At 32.8% G+C, this 20,104-nt stretch overlaps 1 non-coding gene across 1 annotated transcript; it reads left to right on the top strand.

Annotated features, from left to right (window-relative positions):
* The first annotated feature begins 19,544 nt into the window (after positions 1-19,544).
* Trnal-uaa (transfer RNA leucine (anticodon UAA)) lies at positions 19,545-19,634 on the top strand. The gene has a single exon. It is a non-coding gene; the product is annotated as a tRNA-Leu (tRNA).
* Positions 19,635-20,104: the final 470 nt, after the last annotated feature.

Raw genomic sequence — 20,104 nt, 5'->3', positions numbered from 1 at the left:
TAATCCCCCAAACCAGGTGAATGTTATGCGTCTTAGTATAAGGGTGACAATAACGTAGTGACGTCACCATCTATGTATAGAATGATTTTATTGCTCTTTCTCATTTCATTATTTTCATTTTGTAAACTGATAATAAATGTATATACTGAAGCACAGATATATATATAAAGTTGTCACTACCTTCGAACTTGTCATAACTATACGATATACTTGTCAGTTATGTATTGCGCATACTGTTTCTAGACTTTTATATAAAAAAGTATATATTTCTTAGCAGAAACATTTTTAAATACATTAAAAAACTAGTTCAGACACAAAAACGCCTTATGTTCATAAAGATGTTGAATTCAAATTAAAAATATTAATTATGAATGAAAAGTGGTCTTTGTGTAAATCTCTTTATATTAAATGTGATTTTTGTATGATACGAATTGTAGATTAAATGATATTTTGATTTTTTTTTTAAGTCTGAGTCTAGAAATCAGACTTAAACGTTGGTGATTTTAAGCCTTGTTTTTATGTACACATACCTAATGTGCTTTTTGAATAAACGGAAGTTACTGAAAGTGGGGGTACTGTGCTCACCAGTTATTGAAATGGGGTTTAACTTTCGAATGTTGATGCATATATTGCGATTGCCTGTTGGAAGCATCCTGGTGCTCATATAAGGTAAACTATAATGGTTTTTGAGTCCACCTTTCCATAAAAACTGCTGAGAAACCCTTAAATATGGCATAAAAATGCACATACAATGAACCGTGTCAATCGTAAACAATGAGAATCTTGTGCATAAAGTCTTCAATAACTTTTTTAATATTGATAATTCAACGATAGGATTTATACCGAGGTTAAATGGATATCAGTAGATCATCCTGCGCGTAAGTATAATGTCGAATAAGTATCGTTAATGTACAAACCTTTCAAAAACTCCGACAAAAACATTCACAATTCACCCGTTAACCGCCATTTTGAACACTAGTTACTATTTTTCTCACTTACGCCACGCCAGTTACTTGCGTACGATACACCCCCTGACAATGCCCCTCCGCAGACGTTTAATCAAGCAACACTTAAAGCACAGTCTAACTTTGATACAAAGTTTCTAGAGATTGAAGGCCGATCATTTTGAACACGGAAATGTAAACTATGTGTAGATATACTACACACATAAGTGCGTCTATCTTGAAATTATATAACATATTACACAAAGTAAAACCTTTTTACTACCAACTTTACGGTTAACACATTCGGATAATCAGAACAATTAAGTTAAATTATATTTTTACATCGTTTTCTGCATCGTTTGGATATCTATTATGTGAAAGTTACATTTATATTGCTCGGATAAGCACGACGCCTCTGAGTAGTACAATGGTAGTTAAATAGCTGTTACAGCACCATTTTCATTACCGTATGGGTTTCCTTTGTAAAATTACGATTATTTGTTTTGTTTACGAGCGCTGTTACATAGCAATACGCTATTTATGCTACATAAAATAGAAGTGGGAAAGTTCAATCTGAATGATAGAACAGAACACGTATTGCATTCATTTAAGCATATTACAGCTCATGACGATTTATATTATTATACATTTATACATGCGTGAAATAATGAGTAATTAAAATATGAAAACACTATGCATGTGTGTGCTTTTTGTTCATATAAAATGACGGAAGTGTAATGTAATAACGTAAATAAGCAAATATACGTCTATTAATGTCGATATGTCAATTCCACAAGCAATACAATTATCTCAAAGAATGCTTGTTCTCCACTACAACGTACTGGAATAAAAATTATCAAGCGGAATTGAACTTTATTATGCGTTCGAAATGGTAAATGTTAGATAAAGGGCTAATCATATGTTTTAATAAACATTCAAATGACTATGTGTCTTAAGCAATGCTTTAAATCTGTATTGTTTTAATCCTTTTGTCTGTTCTCATAAACGATTTCGATAAACATGTATTCAAACGTTGCTCCTCAAATTTTAAGTACGTAGAGAAAAAGGTACAACTCTACTGTTAAGGTCGTGTTTGCACATTTAAACAAGTTTGGATATTAGCATTTGAGATACAATTATATTTTAAACGAACAAATACTTCGCCGGCTTGTTTTTTTATAATATTGCTTTGTTCTAAAAGATATTATTAACACCTATATCAATCAGCAGCCTAATACCTATTGCTTATTGAACTTGTATGATCAGCAGGTTAACAATTGCACTAAATTTATTTAGGATCACCAATAAATAAAAATATTATTCAATATAAGACATACATTGCATACATGCATATGATCACACAAAAAAGTTATATCATGTAGCAGCAACAATGTTCAAACATGTTATACAAGATATGCTAATATATAGTGTTTTTTTTTAAAAAAAATCTACCGAATAGTTATGAGTATTAATAAGTTGCATAAAGTTGGTAGAAAGCATTCTGGACTTGTTATAAAAGTGTAATGTGTTTCCATTTCAAATATATGAAGTCTATCATTGTTGAGGGCAATTTTTTCTTGAATTTGGATCTTAAGTTTTAAATAGTTTATATAACAGTTGAAAGTAGGTATTTGTTTTTTGTATTAAATTAACAAATAATTAACTAATATATAAAAACCTGTATATTCTTTCTCACGATCGATAAGAATAGTGTGTTATTTAAAGAATATACATATGTTTATAATTAATGATTCTAGTTGTTTCAGTATATAAATCCGACAGGTGGCCTAGAACTCGTCGATAATTCGTTTACAAAATGGTTTCTTTGCAAGTCGTTTATTTAATGCATGTCGGTTACCAGTACTTGCGCCATCTTAGGACGAAAATATTTATTGTGATTTGTAAACGCTGCGTTGAGCTGGTGAGCATGCACTTTATCGAGTTGTTCGATTAACTTAGGGTCGTGTTCAATGAAAATGGGGTTTAATGATTGTGTGTAAAGTGTCGTCCCATATTAGCCTGTGAAGTTCACATAGGTTTATCAGGGACGACAATTTCCGCCTAAACTGGATTGTTGCTAAGAAGAGACTATCTTTAAACGAAAACATACTATAAAGGCAGAAAGTGACGTCGTGGATTAGCATGTGCTGTGATTACGTAATAAGAGCTTCTTTCGTCCGATACTGTCACACCGTTGACGTAAAGACGGGCATTGTCGTAAACATGTTCGAAAAAATGAACAGATATTGTCCTATAGTCCCAAACGTCGCAATCTATTTTAGCAAACATAACGCTATGTAACGTGACTGCTACGTTGAGTCTGTTAGAAGAACGAACATTACAAGTTATTTGCAAGTATTTCAATTCACTTTACTAGATTTGTGTGATTTTCAGTCGTTGGTTTAATATCCGATTCATTTTTAGAGGTCAATAAGTTATTAAATAAATAACTTATTGGGTAATCTTTGAAAAGAATACAACGTCAATCAATCAAACTGTTACATTATGAGATCATTATCTGAGTCTCTCCGCGGTTTGATGATGATAACACAGTAATGAAATGAAGCTCTCGGTGAGTGTGTGATGGTTTAATGATTCGGTCTCATACACAATTAACTTTAGTCCGATAGGAAAGTATGTATTATTAATGTTATATGCTACAGCACGTGTTATAACGTGTATAGTAATATTATAACAGAAGGTATTGCTCGACAACAGTGACACGGCACTCGTGAACATAAATTATATGAACTGATGGTTTCCTATATTTGCAATGGCTTTGTTATTAATATTTGTAAGATACATATCTGATATGGACATATTAAGAAAAGGAAACACATTAGTTTTCATAAGGAAAACATGTTGATCATAGCGATAGAAAACAAATACAAAATATAAAGACAAACATCAAACAATTATTAAAAACAATACAAATTATTCAGAATCTAAGCTGTTCAATCGCACATACAATCAGCCTAAAAATATAAAAACAACGTGTTGAAAATTTCTTCTCGTTATCGTCATTAGCAAAAATGGCGCATGTTGTATTGAATAAGCGATAGTGTGTTTTCTTTAAATGAAAGGACTAACAAACATCAACTATAAATTATTGACAAAAAAGCGATTACTTCGCAAACGAATATGTTCTTTTTTAAACTGATTTTAAAGATCCCTCCGGAGTGACAAGGTTGAATAGGTTTGGAATAAATTAAGGCTATGCTATCTAATATATTCAAGGAATATTCCCGTTTTCAACATTTTAAGGATACACTTTATATCGTCATTTCAATTTATCACACATATAAATAATTTGCATCGGTTACTATACTAGTTAGTCAGCGCTGACTCATTCAGCATGCTCGAAGCAAATGTAATGTATTCTTAGTTAAATAACTATCATATCTAATGTTATATATATGCATGTTTTATAAAGGCTCCTCTCTTTGGCCTTCATATGTAGAAATGTAAGTTGCTTATACTTTTATGAAATCATTAATCTTTTTTTTTTCCTCCATTTAAACGTGCATCCCAAATTAGCCATAATCTTACTCTGGTGAATATAAAATCAGTGACTTAAATACAGGTAATTAAATATAGCTGATAGTTTGCTGTTATACACTTAAATTTGAATAACAATTACATGAGGTTAAATCATGCATTTAGATTGCAACTGTTGTATTTATGCAAATACATTTAAATGGTTTAAATATGTTGTAAATAGGTTTGTTTCACTTATTTATGGTGTATTTAAATATGTTCTAATTAATACAGACTTTTTAAACCAACAACATCCAAACTAAAAATCTTTGTTTCTAAAATAATTATTGCGTCGCCACTAAAAATAACCGGAAGATATGCTGGGCATCTACATGTCGCAAAACATTGATGGTGACTCTGTTGTAACATATGGTGTAAATGTCCTTTATACGCGGTTATTAGGCGACACTATTTGAAGCAATCTTATTACAATATACCTTCTGTTTACAAATTCCAAAAGTTGTTTAATACAACTAAGGGATTTGACCATATCAAGCTTATAAAGTTACGAAAAGATGCAATAATTATAAGAAATAATTGTCTTATTTTTTTCATAACTATTAGCTGTAATCCTCCAAAGCATTTCAGTATGTGGACGTTAAACCGTCTTATTCAAACCAATCTTTGAAATTCGTCCTAATTAGTATAAAACTGATAGTTTTATGCATTTGGTATCATTATTATGATATTAATTATTATAAGACAAAATGTATTTAAATATTTCTGGGTTGAAACGATGTATACTGTATAAAATGTACTATATTATGTATTGACATAAGTGAGTTGTGATTAATTCCCGACTCAATAATTCCGGACTAAATGTCTCTTCAACTGATTTAAATACCCAACGCTTTACATTTACCATACGTGTTGAACTTGGTGCCTCTTTTTAATCGTGCTTCCTGGGTCTTGAATTCATAGGGGTTAATCACGTGACAAACAAGATAGTGAGAACCATGCCGAGACGGTATTTTTCGTCGTTTTATACATAACATTTATATATTGTCTCATTTGTTCAAATACGGCTCACTTTCCAGCGATAATAGCAAGAGTGTTATTAGCTTGTTCTTTGTTTGATATTCGCTCTTTACCTCGACTTTACTCGCTGCGAGTAAAGATGTGATAACGCCTGAATATTAAAAAGATATAAACACTCAACACGTTTTTGCCGATATGAGTGGGAAGACAAGACTGAAAATACCTGTCCCGGTGTGCACATCGCCATCTGAAATAAAACTCGATGAAACTTGGTCACAATGTTTATCTCGACGATATCAACCCCTTGTTTTAGTATGTGCAATGTGTGTACAAATGGTCATGTCAATTGTTGTACCTTGAAGTTAGGTGAGCGATTAAACGCCAATATAAGGCTCACTTTTTGAACTTAGCTTAAGCGCAATGCATCGCAATCGTCCTTCGTCCTTCTTCGTGGTGCAAATGGAGTTTGAGATCAGAAAGTCATAAATGCAGGATCCATAATATTGATATGTATGTAGATAACCTGTAAATAACAGGAATACGCTAGTCTGCATCTTACATGTAGCTGATAAAAACGAGGATATTATACATAAATAGCTCGTATGCGATCAACATGGGTATATTATAGTCTGTGTTAAGGGATTCCCATCGATCATTATTGTATGCAAAAACAATTATCTGGCTCTCCAATATAGCAAATTCTAAAAACTCTATCAGATGAAATTCTTGTTCTTATCAACTGCTTTTATGATAGAACACAACTATACTGATACACTGATTTAAAGTAAGATTGCTACCTTGGAACGGTCACTTGCAACGCATTAGGGGTTTGCTGTTGATACTGAGCCAAATCTCACACTTGAGTCATAATTTTTCGCAAATAAAATGGGCGGCTAAAATGTGCTCAACCAAATTAAAACATGAATGCCAAACGTGACGCATTATCACACGTATAATTGTATTGCGCTAGTGCTCTAAGTGTCGGAAATCTTAGACTATTAAAAAGTAGAAGGGGATATGTTTAAAGTTTGTAGCATTCTAAAGTAATATTACAAGTCGACATCAGCTATTAAACTAACAAGTTACCGATAAAACTACCAAGTTACCGATGTATCTCCAGAAAATTGTATTTAATCCACATAATAAACAGATCAACATCAATCGTTTCTAATGACAAGAGTCGATACCTCTTCGATAGTTCCTTATTATGAGTTTGATCTCTTTGGAACTCATTTTTCAAGCATATAATGTAAAGCATGTGGTATGCTGTATTGCAAATGGTCCTTCATTAATAAGCAAATACCCATGGACGCACACCCGAGAATTTGCATCCTGTCTATGAAAAGAAATGAACTGACGAGTGTTACAAATTAAAATAAAGAGACTCTACGGAATTAAAGAAGTTATTGAAACCATTAAAGTATTTGTATTGATAATTATGTGGATAGAATGTTTATTGTAATAATCTGATAAGATTGATAGATTTCAAATTAGTAAATTAATTCCAAAAGCTCTAACTTAAATCATTATTTGTATTTACTTTAGTAAAAAAATAACAATTCAGTGGTTCATGTGTATAACATAACATTCAAGATAAAGTTAAGCGTATTTCACCCACGTGGCATATTAAGATCACAAATTGATTAATAAATAATAATAAATGAACGACCAACAAGATAATACAAGGGCTTCGTGTCTTCGTATCTCCCAATATTCCGGAATAAAGATATGCATGTATAACTAAAATGATCACAAATGACATTTCAAGCCTCGGTTTCTTGAAAAAAAAAACAGTTTCCATTAGTTTCCATTCGGTGAGATAAATCTTTTTTTCATTGATTTTGATATTAATTTAAAATAAATACTTTGTCTTGACATTACCTGACGTGTAAAGCTTTACGGTGTCTATCTTTTCAACCGTTTTATATGGGCTAAATAAAAACGTTTTATTACAAACCAAATTCCCTACATTCCTGAGAAACGTCAAGCGGGTCCACATTTAAAATCAGCAAATGTTCATGTCCACTTAATCAATTCGCAATATCCTATGAGTATGAGTGAAGTGGATATTACACTCTGTAAGATTATAATTGAAGAAAACATGGGGACCCCATTCTTTCCAATAGTATCACAATGTAGTACGGATAAATGTTTTTGTTTTCTTCTTTCTTCGAGTAATATGGTTTTCGAGCTTTATGAACTAAATATAGTTTTGATTAATAAAGATTGTAGGTAAGGTAGAAGTGGTAAATACGCCTGTCATTTTCATTTAAATATCGATTTATTATATTATTATTTAAAGATAATCATAATCATACGTCCGAGGTTTGAGATAATTAATGACGATATTTTGGGAATTAAAAAATCAACAAGAAAATATATTGTACACACTAAACACAGTACACCTTGACAAAATATTTCATAGTTTGTGGAATGAACGTATAGTACACTAAGAGAATAACAATTTAAAGTGGTTGTAATTTTATGTCAATCCCCTTCAGTCAGATCACACTTTCTTACATCCGCTTTTTGTTTTATAAACGGCGTAAACTCCTCGCGAACAAAGCATGCATTTCAGTACCATATTCCAATTTATACCTTACCAAAGTTATATGCCTATAGGCCTACTGTATATATATATATGTAAACTAATACGCATTTCTCACGAATCTGTTATTTACAAACACGATATTCAATTGCCCAGACAGATAATGATAATACAAATATTGATTACTTGTATATTAACATTTATTTAGATTAAACATATGACAAAACGTTAAAAATCACATAGATATATATATTTAATATACGTATAATTATATAATTTAAGTAAGAATTTACAAGACTTCCATAAAAGCGGAAAGCGCGTCGTCCCTGATACGCCTATGTGAACTGCAAAATCAAATCTTGGACAACACTTTACGCACACGAAGTTCGCCCAGTTTTCTCAAAAGAAAATTGTTATGTAAACTCCTGCTTTGTATAAGCAAAACGACAAGCGCTTTATTTTGGATTGTGACGTGAGTTTCGCTACAAATAATGTCTACGGGTTTTAATTTTCCTACATCAGAATGAGATGAACCCATTAAAATTCAAACAATGGTGACTTAAATGCATTTAGTGTTGACATTAATACGAAAGGTACATTCATGTTGCTCGGATAAAGATGTAGCCTGTGAATAGTTAACCCATTTATGCCTAGCGTCTAGAAAAAAGACCTTGGCAAACAACGTAGACCCTGATGAGATGCCGCATGATGCGGCGTCTCAACAAGGTCTGCGCTGTTTGCTGAAACGATTTTCTGTAAGAAATATTCTAAATATAGAAATAAATATACTGGACATCCCTAATTTTGGAAATAAATTGATCCAATTTAGGATGGGAGAGTCCACTAGGCATAAATGGGTTAAATTTGTACTATATTGCGACAAGTATATATGTGTCTATTTGCAACAAATTTACAGCTGAATCCAGTTATCTGACACTGATAGCCGTAACCGTGCTATTTTCGATAGCATATGGTTTGTAACTAATTTTCCGTAGGGTGCATCAATCGCTTGTTTACGATTGAATATAAATTTTGTTCTTTTACAAAATTACGATTTTCTTGTTTCGTTGAGGACTGCTGTTTAAGAGCAACACGCCATTAATGCAACATAAAACGGACTAGGGATTGTTTGGACTGAATGGCGGGAATGAAAAAGCATTGGATCTGTATGCAAAGTATGAGTCTATTAATGTTGAGGTGTCAATCCCACAAGCTATAAAATCATCTCCAGGAATGCTCGTTTTCCACAACAACGTAATGAATTAACATAATCAAACGGAAACGCACTATATATGGGTTATGACGAATCTGTTTACATGTGTTTACATGTTTACATAAACATTCAAGTGACTCGATGTGTTACGATATGCTAAAAGTTTATTGAAATGTTGTTTATCAAAGTTAATGAAAAAATCAGGTTCGGCTATTTGCATAGATCAATTGTTTTACGAGCAAGCACTTTGCTGCTAAACTATTGCTAACTTAAAGACAATAACAAATATAACCGAATGTCACGTATGTGTGTGTAAACAAAACTAAACACAAACAAAATTAACATATCATCGAGGTGTTTGATTGTATGTCTTATATCTAGACAAACCGAACTGTGTGCATGTGCGCAAAGTCTCGTCCCAGATTAGCATAATAGTAGTTTGCACAGACATATCAAAGACGGCTATCTCGGGGTTTATGGAATCATTCGTACAGGTAGCATCTCCGTAATCAAAGTCCAGTCTAGGCGGAAAGTTTCGTCGTTGATTTGCTTGTAAGGACTGCACAGGCTAATAAGAGACAAGTCTTTGCGCACATTCTCATGCATGATGTCAAGTTTTCATAGAGCGCGTTGTATGCATGTATTAAAGGTCTTGAAGTCCTTAATAGGTGATATGAAAAGGTTCGCAAAAAATAAGCGAAAGTATTTTCGTAATAATAAATGTTTATTATCACTCTTTAACAGGGTTGTTATAACAGAAATTGCCTGAGGCTAGAATTTTAAATCATGTCGTCACTAATATGTGAGAACACGAGGATTGTGAAAAAAACCTATACGAATTAAAACATATGAACAGGTATTGTCCTACGATACTCCGAACGCCGCAATTTATTTAATGCAAACATTACAGTATGTCAAAGACCTATAAAATGTATTGTATAGGTCTTTGAATATGTGACGTAATTGCTTATTGGAATCCGATTGAAGATCGAACATTACACGTTATTTGCAAGTCTTTCAATGCACTATTCTAGATTAATGTGCTGTTCGTCCTTGGTTTAATTGCCTGTAATTGTAAGAGGTAAATGAGTTATTAAATTAATAACTAAATGCTTATACATTGAAAAGAAAACCACTCCAATCAATCAAGCTGTTGCGGTATTCGATAAATTTATAAAACTCTCCGAGGCCCTATGTTTATTACACAGCAATGGATTGACGCCACCGATAAACCATTGTCATATGACGAGAAGGTAATGATTAAATGATTATTTTTTATACCCAACTAATTTTAGGCTGATAGGATGGTTATTTTTAAAGAAAAGCCAACATCAGACGTTATAGTGCACAACGTGCATGTGTCTATTATAAACATGGAGCTCGACTACATTGGCATGGCACTCTTGAAGTCCATAGATTCAGTGACAGTGCCAGGTTTATATTCGCGAGCTACATATTTGCAATGGCGATATTAAGAAAATGCAAGACATGCGTTTTGAATGGGAAAACACATTTTTGATCATATAATTACAAAACTTATACAATCTTTTGTGACAAAAATAGAACCATTATTTAAAACAACACACCATTTATTTAGAATCAAGCTATTTAATCGTATATACAACCACATATAAGCGATAAACGTATAGTATAAAAACATATTCCTCATCGCTTAGGCAATGTCGCTTGTTTTCCAAATAAGCGATAGTGTTGTTCTTTCTTGAATGGATTTACATAAATAAACTGAATATAATGACAAAAACGACCTTATCGTAAAACAAGACTTGTGTCTATTTAAACTTGCTGAAACACAGCCCCGTACCCACTTATAAAGATCTATCCAGAATGAGACGGTATAATGGAATAAATTAAGGCTATAATATCTAGTATATACAAAACAAAATCCCCGTTTTCATTATTTTAAAGATTTACTTTATATCGTCATTATAAACAGGAATAGTTTCAGGAAAAGCACAAACCAATGTGAGATAAGGAAAGAGACATGATTGACTTAAAGAAACGATACGTGATCGACTTGAACGAAAGAAACATACATGCTTGCCTAACTTCCTTTCTGTATAACCAAAAAAGCCGGTATGAGGATCATATCATGTTCACCCATTCATTCATCTTGTCGGTTCCTCAAAACTATTACTCTTATTGCTCTTTTGAAACAAGAATATAATATTACCATTTTGGATCATGTTAATATGCTTAAATTCCACAATGTCAGTAAACCAATCTCAGAATCTTTCTTGATATAAATTAGTTCTATTAATTATGTGTAACGGGTGCTATAAGTATTGGTCAGCGCTGTCTGATTTAGAATGTTCGAAGAAACTGCACGGCATTATCAATCAAATGCTAATCATAAATGATTTTATAGAAATGAACATGTTAAATTAAGGCTATTTGTTAAAAACAAAATGTACTATATTATTCCTTAATGTGTAGAAAACAAAATGTCTTTTATGAAATCATTACATGTATTGGGTACTAGTATTTACTCAATTTACATGTGCCCAAATTTGGGAAGTTTGTTAATCTATGGAATATAAATCATTAAGTAACATTAATTAAATAAAATATAAATGACATTGGGTTTATTACACTGAAAAAAGCATTACAATGCTATGATGTTTGTTGCATGTTTAGCGTGATGAAAGAAACGCTAATGACTTTGTTTACATGTTTCAAATAGAAGTACTTTTTTCACTTTTCTGCAAAAAGGAAGCATTTGTGTTCAGCATTTCTTTGACATGGAAAGCCAATTATTGACGGCAATGAAATATTGTTTGGATTTAGGTGTAAAGATATTTACAAACCTTGACTTAGCTTGTAACGATCATGTGCTTAAGTGATCAAAGTACAAAGCTAAGGATCAAATAGAGACACATATGAAACAGAAGTGGATATATCTATGCAGCGTAACGATGAAACGATAACGTAGATAGCTCGATTAAGTTTTCAATGAGATTTATTTGTGATGTTTCAACTTTAAAAACTAAACTTCAAACGCATTTCAAGCCCGTACAATATGCTTATAAAAAAAGATACATGCGAACTCCTAAACGGGCCTCGCCGGCGACAACACTTTGTGAATCATATTTATCTTTGTGTCTAACGTATACTATCCTAACTGATTTAATACAAAACGTGACTACTTATATACTCATGATTCATGACGTTTAGGTCTAGTGGATTGACAGTATATCGAGAAATAGTATGTGTAAATAAATTTATACATTCGCATAAGGCCACATCACGAAATCGTTTTTATTTATACATAAGACCACACCATGACATCATGTTGTTTTTGTAAATAGGAGATTTTATCATATGTTCATTAGATTAGGTTGTTACGTCATACTTATCATGTTGGTTTTTTTCAATGTTAAATCGCACAACATTGTAAAGCCTTATATCACATGTTTATGAAAATAGTTATTACTATCTTTGGCATAATTTCACGATGACAAAAGTACGTTATAGTCAAAGACGGATAGTTCCGTAAACGTGGTTGCGTCATGATAACTTATTTTAGATACATAACACGACTCAGTAATTCAAGACAAATCTCTCGATTTAGGACTAAATCTTCATAAAACTTGGTAAAACTATTATCGTGACAGTATCTAGGCAATATTTGCATCTGGGACACGTTCGTCCGAAACCGGGTCAAAAGGTCAAATCTTAAAAAACCCATGCTTCATTCTTTCATTCTAGAGGCCGCATTTATGACTGAAAGTTGATAACACTTCGGTTGAATCTTTATCTTGACAATATATCAAGTAAATTTGAATGTGGGTCATCTAAGTCAAGAACAATATATTACAAGAAATAGTCTCAATGTTGATGACACTTAGTCAGATTGTTTATCTTGGCAATATCAAGGCCAAGTTTTAATCTGGAGCATATGTGTCTTAATTCTTGGTCATCAGGTCAAATCTAAGAAACACCATGTTGGCGTTCTAGATGCCGCATTGTTTACTCAATCTCGATAGAACTTCGTCAAGATGTTTATTTTAAAAATATATACGCCTAGTTTGAATCTTTGGCACTTGTGTCCAAAGCCTAGGACAAGTATTAGAAAACCGTGTAATCATTAACGGAGGCACTGTTATTATTCTATCTTGGCAAGAATGTGTGTCTTGACAGTACAATATAGGGTTGTAATCTAGGTCAGGTGGGTTAGAGTTTTGCATTGCATTTGCACTTATTTGTTTTACAATGCAGTATCAGAAAAATGGTTATTTGGAATTGGAAATCTGTATAAAATATTTGTAAACATATCTACATTTTATCTGATAAATACGGTTTAATATTTATAAATCATGAGTTAGCGATCAATATGGGAATATCAAATTTTGTATGAAGAGACTCCCACAGATCATAATCGTATGGAAGAACAATTATCTGTCTCACCAATATAGCAAACAACAAAAACTATCAGGACATACATTCTTGTTATTATCTTATAATAGAACACCACTTTACAGATACAATCATTAAAACTTCCACTTCCGCCTTGGAACAACCAGTGCCAAAATGGCAGTTTATTCCAGTTTAAGCCAAACCTCACTCTTTGTTCATAATTAATCACAAACCAATTCGCGTTTTACAAGAGGTAAAAATATAGACATTATTTTAGTATGCTATTGTGCTAAGCATTGGATATCTATTAAAAACGATTGTAACATTTGTATCCATGTGTTCACTTTACACTTAAATACACGAATAATTATATGATTTTTTAAAGATATGTATCAAATGATTGATCTCATAACAAAATAATTGAGTACAGTTCTGTAATATTAAATTAATAGAAATTCGTATTGATATTATGTCAAACAGTCATTTTCTGCCATGATTACTTGAGACACAATGGTTTGCGTACATTACATTAAGAATACAAATATTTCCAACAATATAATTCATACAACTTTTAAATCTAGGTATGCTACCCATGGGCATCAGTTTGGTACAACCCTATAAGCGAAGACATATGCAAAACAAAATTATAGACGAATAGTCGTGATGAATTGTCTCAGTTTAAGTTATCTGGATTGAACATCGGATAATATCGAACAAGTTTAGGAGCACAGTAAGACAAGAGTATTTAAACAATTACAGCGCTAGTAGCATCGTGTACGTCTTGCAATGTTTTGAGTAAAATTAATATTACTTTTTTAGTTCGGTAAAGCAACTTCCTTTATATAATAAGTTAGAACTTAACTGTAATTGAAACGAAATTTCTTAAATGAACATACACATTCTAATGAGTGATGATTTTAATTGTTATTCAAACAAAAGCGTTTTGAATATTTGATATTTAAAAAAAAGTTTATAAGCCAATATTTAGCGTGTGTTTTATGGTCTCTCGTTTACTATACCCGCATTATTTTGGTTTATAATTTTTAAATTTAGATAAATGTACACATATTGAGGAAATTATGCTACATTCTCTAAAACATTTACATGCATCGTAAGTTAAGAATTAACAATTTATCATCATACAATACGACTGTTATAAGAAAACCACAACACCGTTTTTTCTTTGTATTTTAAGAGACGTATTAAGCTCTACACGACACATTTATATTTAACTTTTTTGTATCAAATGCTGATAATATGTGCAAATTATTTAAAATGAATGAAATTGATGACAAATTGGAAGAATATGAGAGTCGAAATCGTACTACAAAACTTAATAAAGTGACAATTTATCACGGTCATTATTTCAATGCATCGAAAAATAAAAGTTAATATAAAAAGCTCAATAATTAATTCTTTAAACGAGTCAACGTGTTTTGTGTTCACAACAAGCGCCTAATAATTGTTTTATCTCTAAATATTAAAATTTCAAACGTGTGTATGCTTTAATTGCGGGTTTTTCATTGGTTTCTTTTAATACTATGACACACGTCCGTTTTTATTCCAAAATGTCGAAACCTCTTTTTGGATACCTTCTTTTCTACGCCTGCCTCCATCACACACACATACTTTCGATTTTTAAAGTGAAATATTATGGGTTACTTGTGCATTCACATTTGAATTGTAAACGACGAAGTCTGCTTGCTTCGTATTGAGAATCTCAATATATGTTCTTGTCCAAATGCATATGCCAGTAGAATTAATTTATACATGGCTGTATAACATGTATGCCAGACATACACGTATTACCAGAACCGTTGTAAAAAAAACGAGAAGCGTCTAATTGGATACAATGTACTATAATCACTACTAATGTATAATGTATAAAACAAGTTTTACAGCAATTTAACACAAACACGTGCGCTGTCAATAATAGTATCTCATTCAAAATAAGAGTTAATTGTGATTTAAAAGGATTATGTTTTCAGCTGTTTTCTGGTTGATAAAGCCACTTATCCTCCACTTAATCATAGAATCTCCATATAAATGTCATATCATGGGACTTTGAACGCGGTGATTGTATGCCTGATCAGTGATCATTTTTCTGCTTGAAAGATTATTTTTGATTCGCGCTGTGATATGTTCAATTTCCTCCCCGATTGAAAAGTTGTCTGCTTTCAACCTTATCAAACTGTAAAAGAATATTTTTAAAGACTATTTATCTACCAAAATTACCATGAAACAATAACAAGCTTTAGTGAGTAATTATTGCAGAAATTCAGTATGTGCACAGCCAGCCTAATTGTGTTTAGTGTAAATGTGTTAAGTATGACCATAAGATGTCATAAATCTGTTAAATCAGCATGCTTCATTTGTTGAACAGGTCCATGAAGGTCAACTTAAATAATTCATCATCTGACATTAAAGCGTTTAGTCTCGGCGTCCGATAGGACTTGTGCACTAGCCGGGTTATATTTCCAGAGTATATTGCTTTTTTCTTAACAGAGCTTACTGGCTTGATATGAACGCTAACGGCATGAAAGATGCTTTAAGAATCAAACCTAAAAACAATCAAAGTGAATCATTTTATCACTATTTAATTGCTGGATGATGACGTATTAACTTAAAATGAGTAAAGGTGGCTTCCCACTGCCGATCCGATTAACTCGATCACCGAAATTTCCCGACCAAATCCGACCAAGCTCAACTAAAATGGGTATAAACGACTTCTTCTTGACCTCTTGACGATAACACACGACCCCCACACGACTCATTCACGACGTCCACTCAACCATCTTTCCGATATCCGCCCGATCATCTCGACCTATACGCGAGCCCTTTACGATCTCAGCTCAACCAAGTGGACCTCAGCTCGATCGCCACCAGATTTTCACACGACCAGATCGTGATGGTCGTACTACAGTCGTACAAAGCGATCTAAAATAACTCGGGTAGAGGTCGAGCGAATCGGAAACAGAGCTCGTGTATGGTCGAATAGCAATCGGGAAGTGATCGTGTACGGTCGAGTAGCCGTCGGGTAGCAGTCTTGTAAATCTGTACATCAAATCAAATAGAGGTTGAGTGGATCGTGTTGCAATCTAAATTAACTCGGGTAGAGGTCGAGCGGATCGGGTACAGATCGTGTAAAAGATGTCAATCCGATCGACACACGATTGCTTCACGATCAACTCGATCTTCTACTCGACTAATACACGACCACTTCCCGAGCGCTTCTCGATCAATTTCCTACTCGACCGCTTCTCGATATTTTTGACATATCAAAAATATCGGGTAGGAAGCTCGACCAATGCTGCCCGCCCCCGACCTCTCATGCCGACCGAACAAGACCAGTACCCGACCGCTTGGTCGGGCTTGATCGAGTTGATCTGATCCGCTGTGGGAACCCAGGTTTATGCAAATAGGGAAATTATTGCATATCAAGCTTTACATCAACTGAAGTGGCAATATAACTTTTGGGGTTAGTGGGAGGTAAAATTAATTGAATAAGTTCAAAGCGAGGCTGCACGATTAGTTGCTAAAACGTTTTCTCGTGAACAACCTAGCTTTAACATTTTAATCATTTTAAGTTTTGGTCATTGTTTATCGAGTTGTGAATGGAACTGTACATAGATACCACAGAGACATGTTCAGACAATTGCAAGTAAATTATCGCTTGTGTTTATCTACTGACTACTAGTTTCTGTTACCAAGACGCAGATAGGTCGCTGGTTGTGGTTGATTCAAAAAGTTGAACTGACGTTTAATTGTGCTTTGTTGATTTGTTTTGCTTTAAATTGTATAGTAGGATTTCGGGATCGAGTAGAATAGGTCGCTTTAGTGGTCCTTGTAAAATTCCGTTTCAAACCCAACATGAATCTCGATGTAGCTTTTCAGTCCCTTTATTAACAGAACTATGTTTCGTGAGTTCAACGCTATTAGGATATATAACATTTGAAAACAATACTTACATACAGATCCAATGTCATTTCAATTCTTCTCTCAGAACAAACTATCCCACATCCGTTTCATGTTGCATTAATGGCGTAGTAATCTTAATATCCACTCGAAAACAAAACAAATACTCATTATTTTCGAGGACGAATCAAATTGTTCCAAAATTGCAAGCAAGAAAAACGATTAAATCGGCATTGATACCAAAACAGATTTGGAAAACTGACTAAATGGTCCATGATTACAAACATGCATTTAATCGGTAAACTATTTGCAATACATATTCGAATTTAGCCTATGAAAATGCGTAGGATAATAAGCTATTTGTTAAACTTTAAACATACAACGTAACTGTTATTGATAACGATACGCCGATAAAAAACGTTGAAGAAAAACGCAATACGAAGCCAGTTTAAACTATATGCAATCATGAAACTTGTACCAAAAACAACGCAATCATGTGTTTGCAACCAACATCGAGTGTTAGTAGTAGTTTTATTTGGCACTGATACACACATCATGGTAAAATAAAAACAAATAGATACATACTAACACATACTGATGAATGACTAGGTAATACATGGCATAATATAACAAATAAAAGATCAAATAAATAAATAATAACCATGAAATGCTAACCATTACCAGGGGTAACACAAAAAAGTGAAAATGATTATTTTCATTGTGGTCCCAGATATTGACAGCATGCCACAGAAAATCATGTTACTTGTATCAATGGTAATTACAATGTAAGCACAAAGGTACTAATTCAGTTAGGAATGCTTAATGAGATCACATTATATACATCACATGTTTATGAGTATCACATTTGATGTTGAATCCCAGATGTGTCAGTCATACTTTAATGCAACTACTTTAACTACATTACATATTATTTAAAATATACAATTATTTAAGATCAATATGCAGTGAAGTAAAACATGGTCGTTTTATAACTAAAATTGGAATGAAACAGGTACAATAATTAAAGCCTAGTTAAAATGACTGTGATCAAATCAACTGGCCATTAAGTGGGGTTTGATGGCTTGATTAAACGAGTGAGAAAATTCGATATCCGTAAGTGATTGTGGGAGACTATTCCACAGAACAATACCATTGTAACCAAAAGATTTCTAACCAAAACTTCTAACTTTTGGTAAAGAAAATCTCCCAGTGACACAAAAACTATAACAACTATCAATTGAACCAGACACAGGGAGAGCAGACACTCTAGATCTGGTACAACGGTCAGGGGCCAAATTCAGGGGTACAAAATGCTCCTTAAGATATTCAGGGCATGTGTCTGACTTAATCTTATGCACATGACATAGAGTTAATTGATCTACTCTCTTAGAAACAGGTAACCAGTTCAGTGACTTAAATTGTTCAATACTTACATGAGACCTGCTGTGCATATTAAGGACAAATCTGATCAATTTATTTTGGAAAGTCTGAAGCCTAGTTTTCCAATAAAGAGTCAAACTAGGGTACCAAAAAGAACAAACATAGTCAAAATGACATTGTATAAGGAACATGATCAAAGTTTTCCTTGTGTGAAGATCAAAATATTTACTCTTTCTATATAAGTTCTTTAACCGGGCATTTGACTTTGTAACCACAGACCTTGAAATATCATTGCATGAAACATTTCGATCCAGAACTGCACCAAGATACGTAACTGAACTTGTGGCTTGAATATTGTTACTATTACATGAAATATTTAAAGTACTTTGTGAACTTAAGGTATCGCACCTCTAATGATTTCCCGCGATTTATTGTACGATCATTGCCGATCTTCAATGATCGGTTATTTCCGAGAGATGCATTTTATTTTTTTCAAACTTCGAATTTTGATATGTGTTTACATAATTCATTTAGAATGCATTATTTTCAATATAAATATTAACTTTGATCCAATTATCATCTGAAAAATACGATTTCGCGATTTCTTCAAAGATCGACGAGCCTTTTTACCTGTTTACTAATTTAAGCTTGCACTGATGTGAATTTGTCGTGGCCGAGTGGTTAAGGCGATGGACTTAAAATCTTTTGGGATCTTCCCGCGCAGGTTCGAATCCTGCCGACATCGCATACTTTTTGGACGCGTTTTATTTCTTTTCTAACGTAATTTGATTTGATATAGCATATAAGCTATGTTTATTGTTAAATATGATGAAAATTGTATGCACATCCTTCAATTTTTAAAATTAAAACAACTTTATGGCTAAATTGGGTAATTTACTGCTGAAAATACGAATGGTGCATGTTGCATTTTTATTTTTATTTCAAAAAGTAAACGGTTAATCTGTCTTTTTCTTAGTGTTTTGCTTAAAAACTATGTTTAAAATATAACTTAAATGATACTATTTTGAATTTTTCTGACACTTTGTTTTTAACCGACCCAATTTTTACTTGGCTGAAATCACTTACATTTCATGGCGCTTTTCTATACATAAAATTTTTAAAAAAATAAATGTCTGTAAAAGAATACTTATTTCATCTTGTTTAAACTTAAAACACCTTTTCTGCACCTGTACACACCAACTGCATGCCCATTTT

This window comes from Dreissena polymorpha, chromosome 8, assembly GCF_020536995.1.
Source record: "Dreissena polymorpha isolate Duluth1 chromosome 8, UMN_Dpol_1.0, whole genome shotgun sequence".
Classification (NCBI taxonomy): domain Eukaryota; kingdom Metazoa; phylum Mollusca; class Bivalvia; order Myida; family Dreissenidae; genus Dreissena; species Dreissena polymorpha.
The sequence above is the reverse complement of the archived record's forward strand: the minus strand, read 5'-3'. Positions and strand labels throughout refer to the sequence as shown.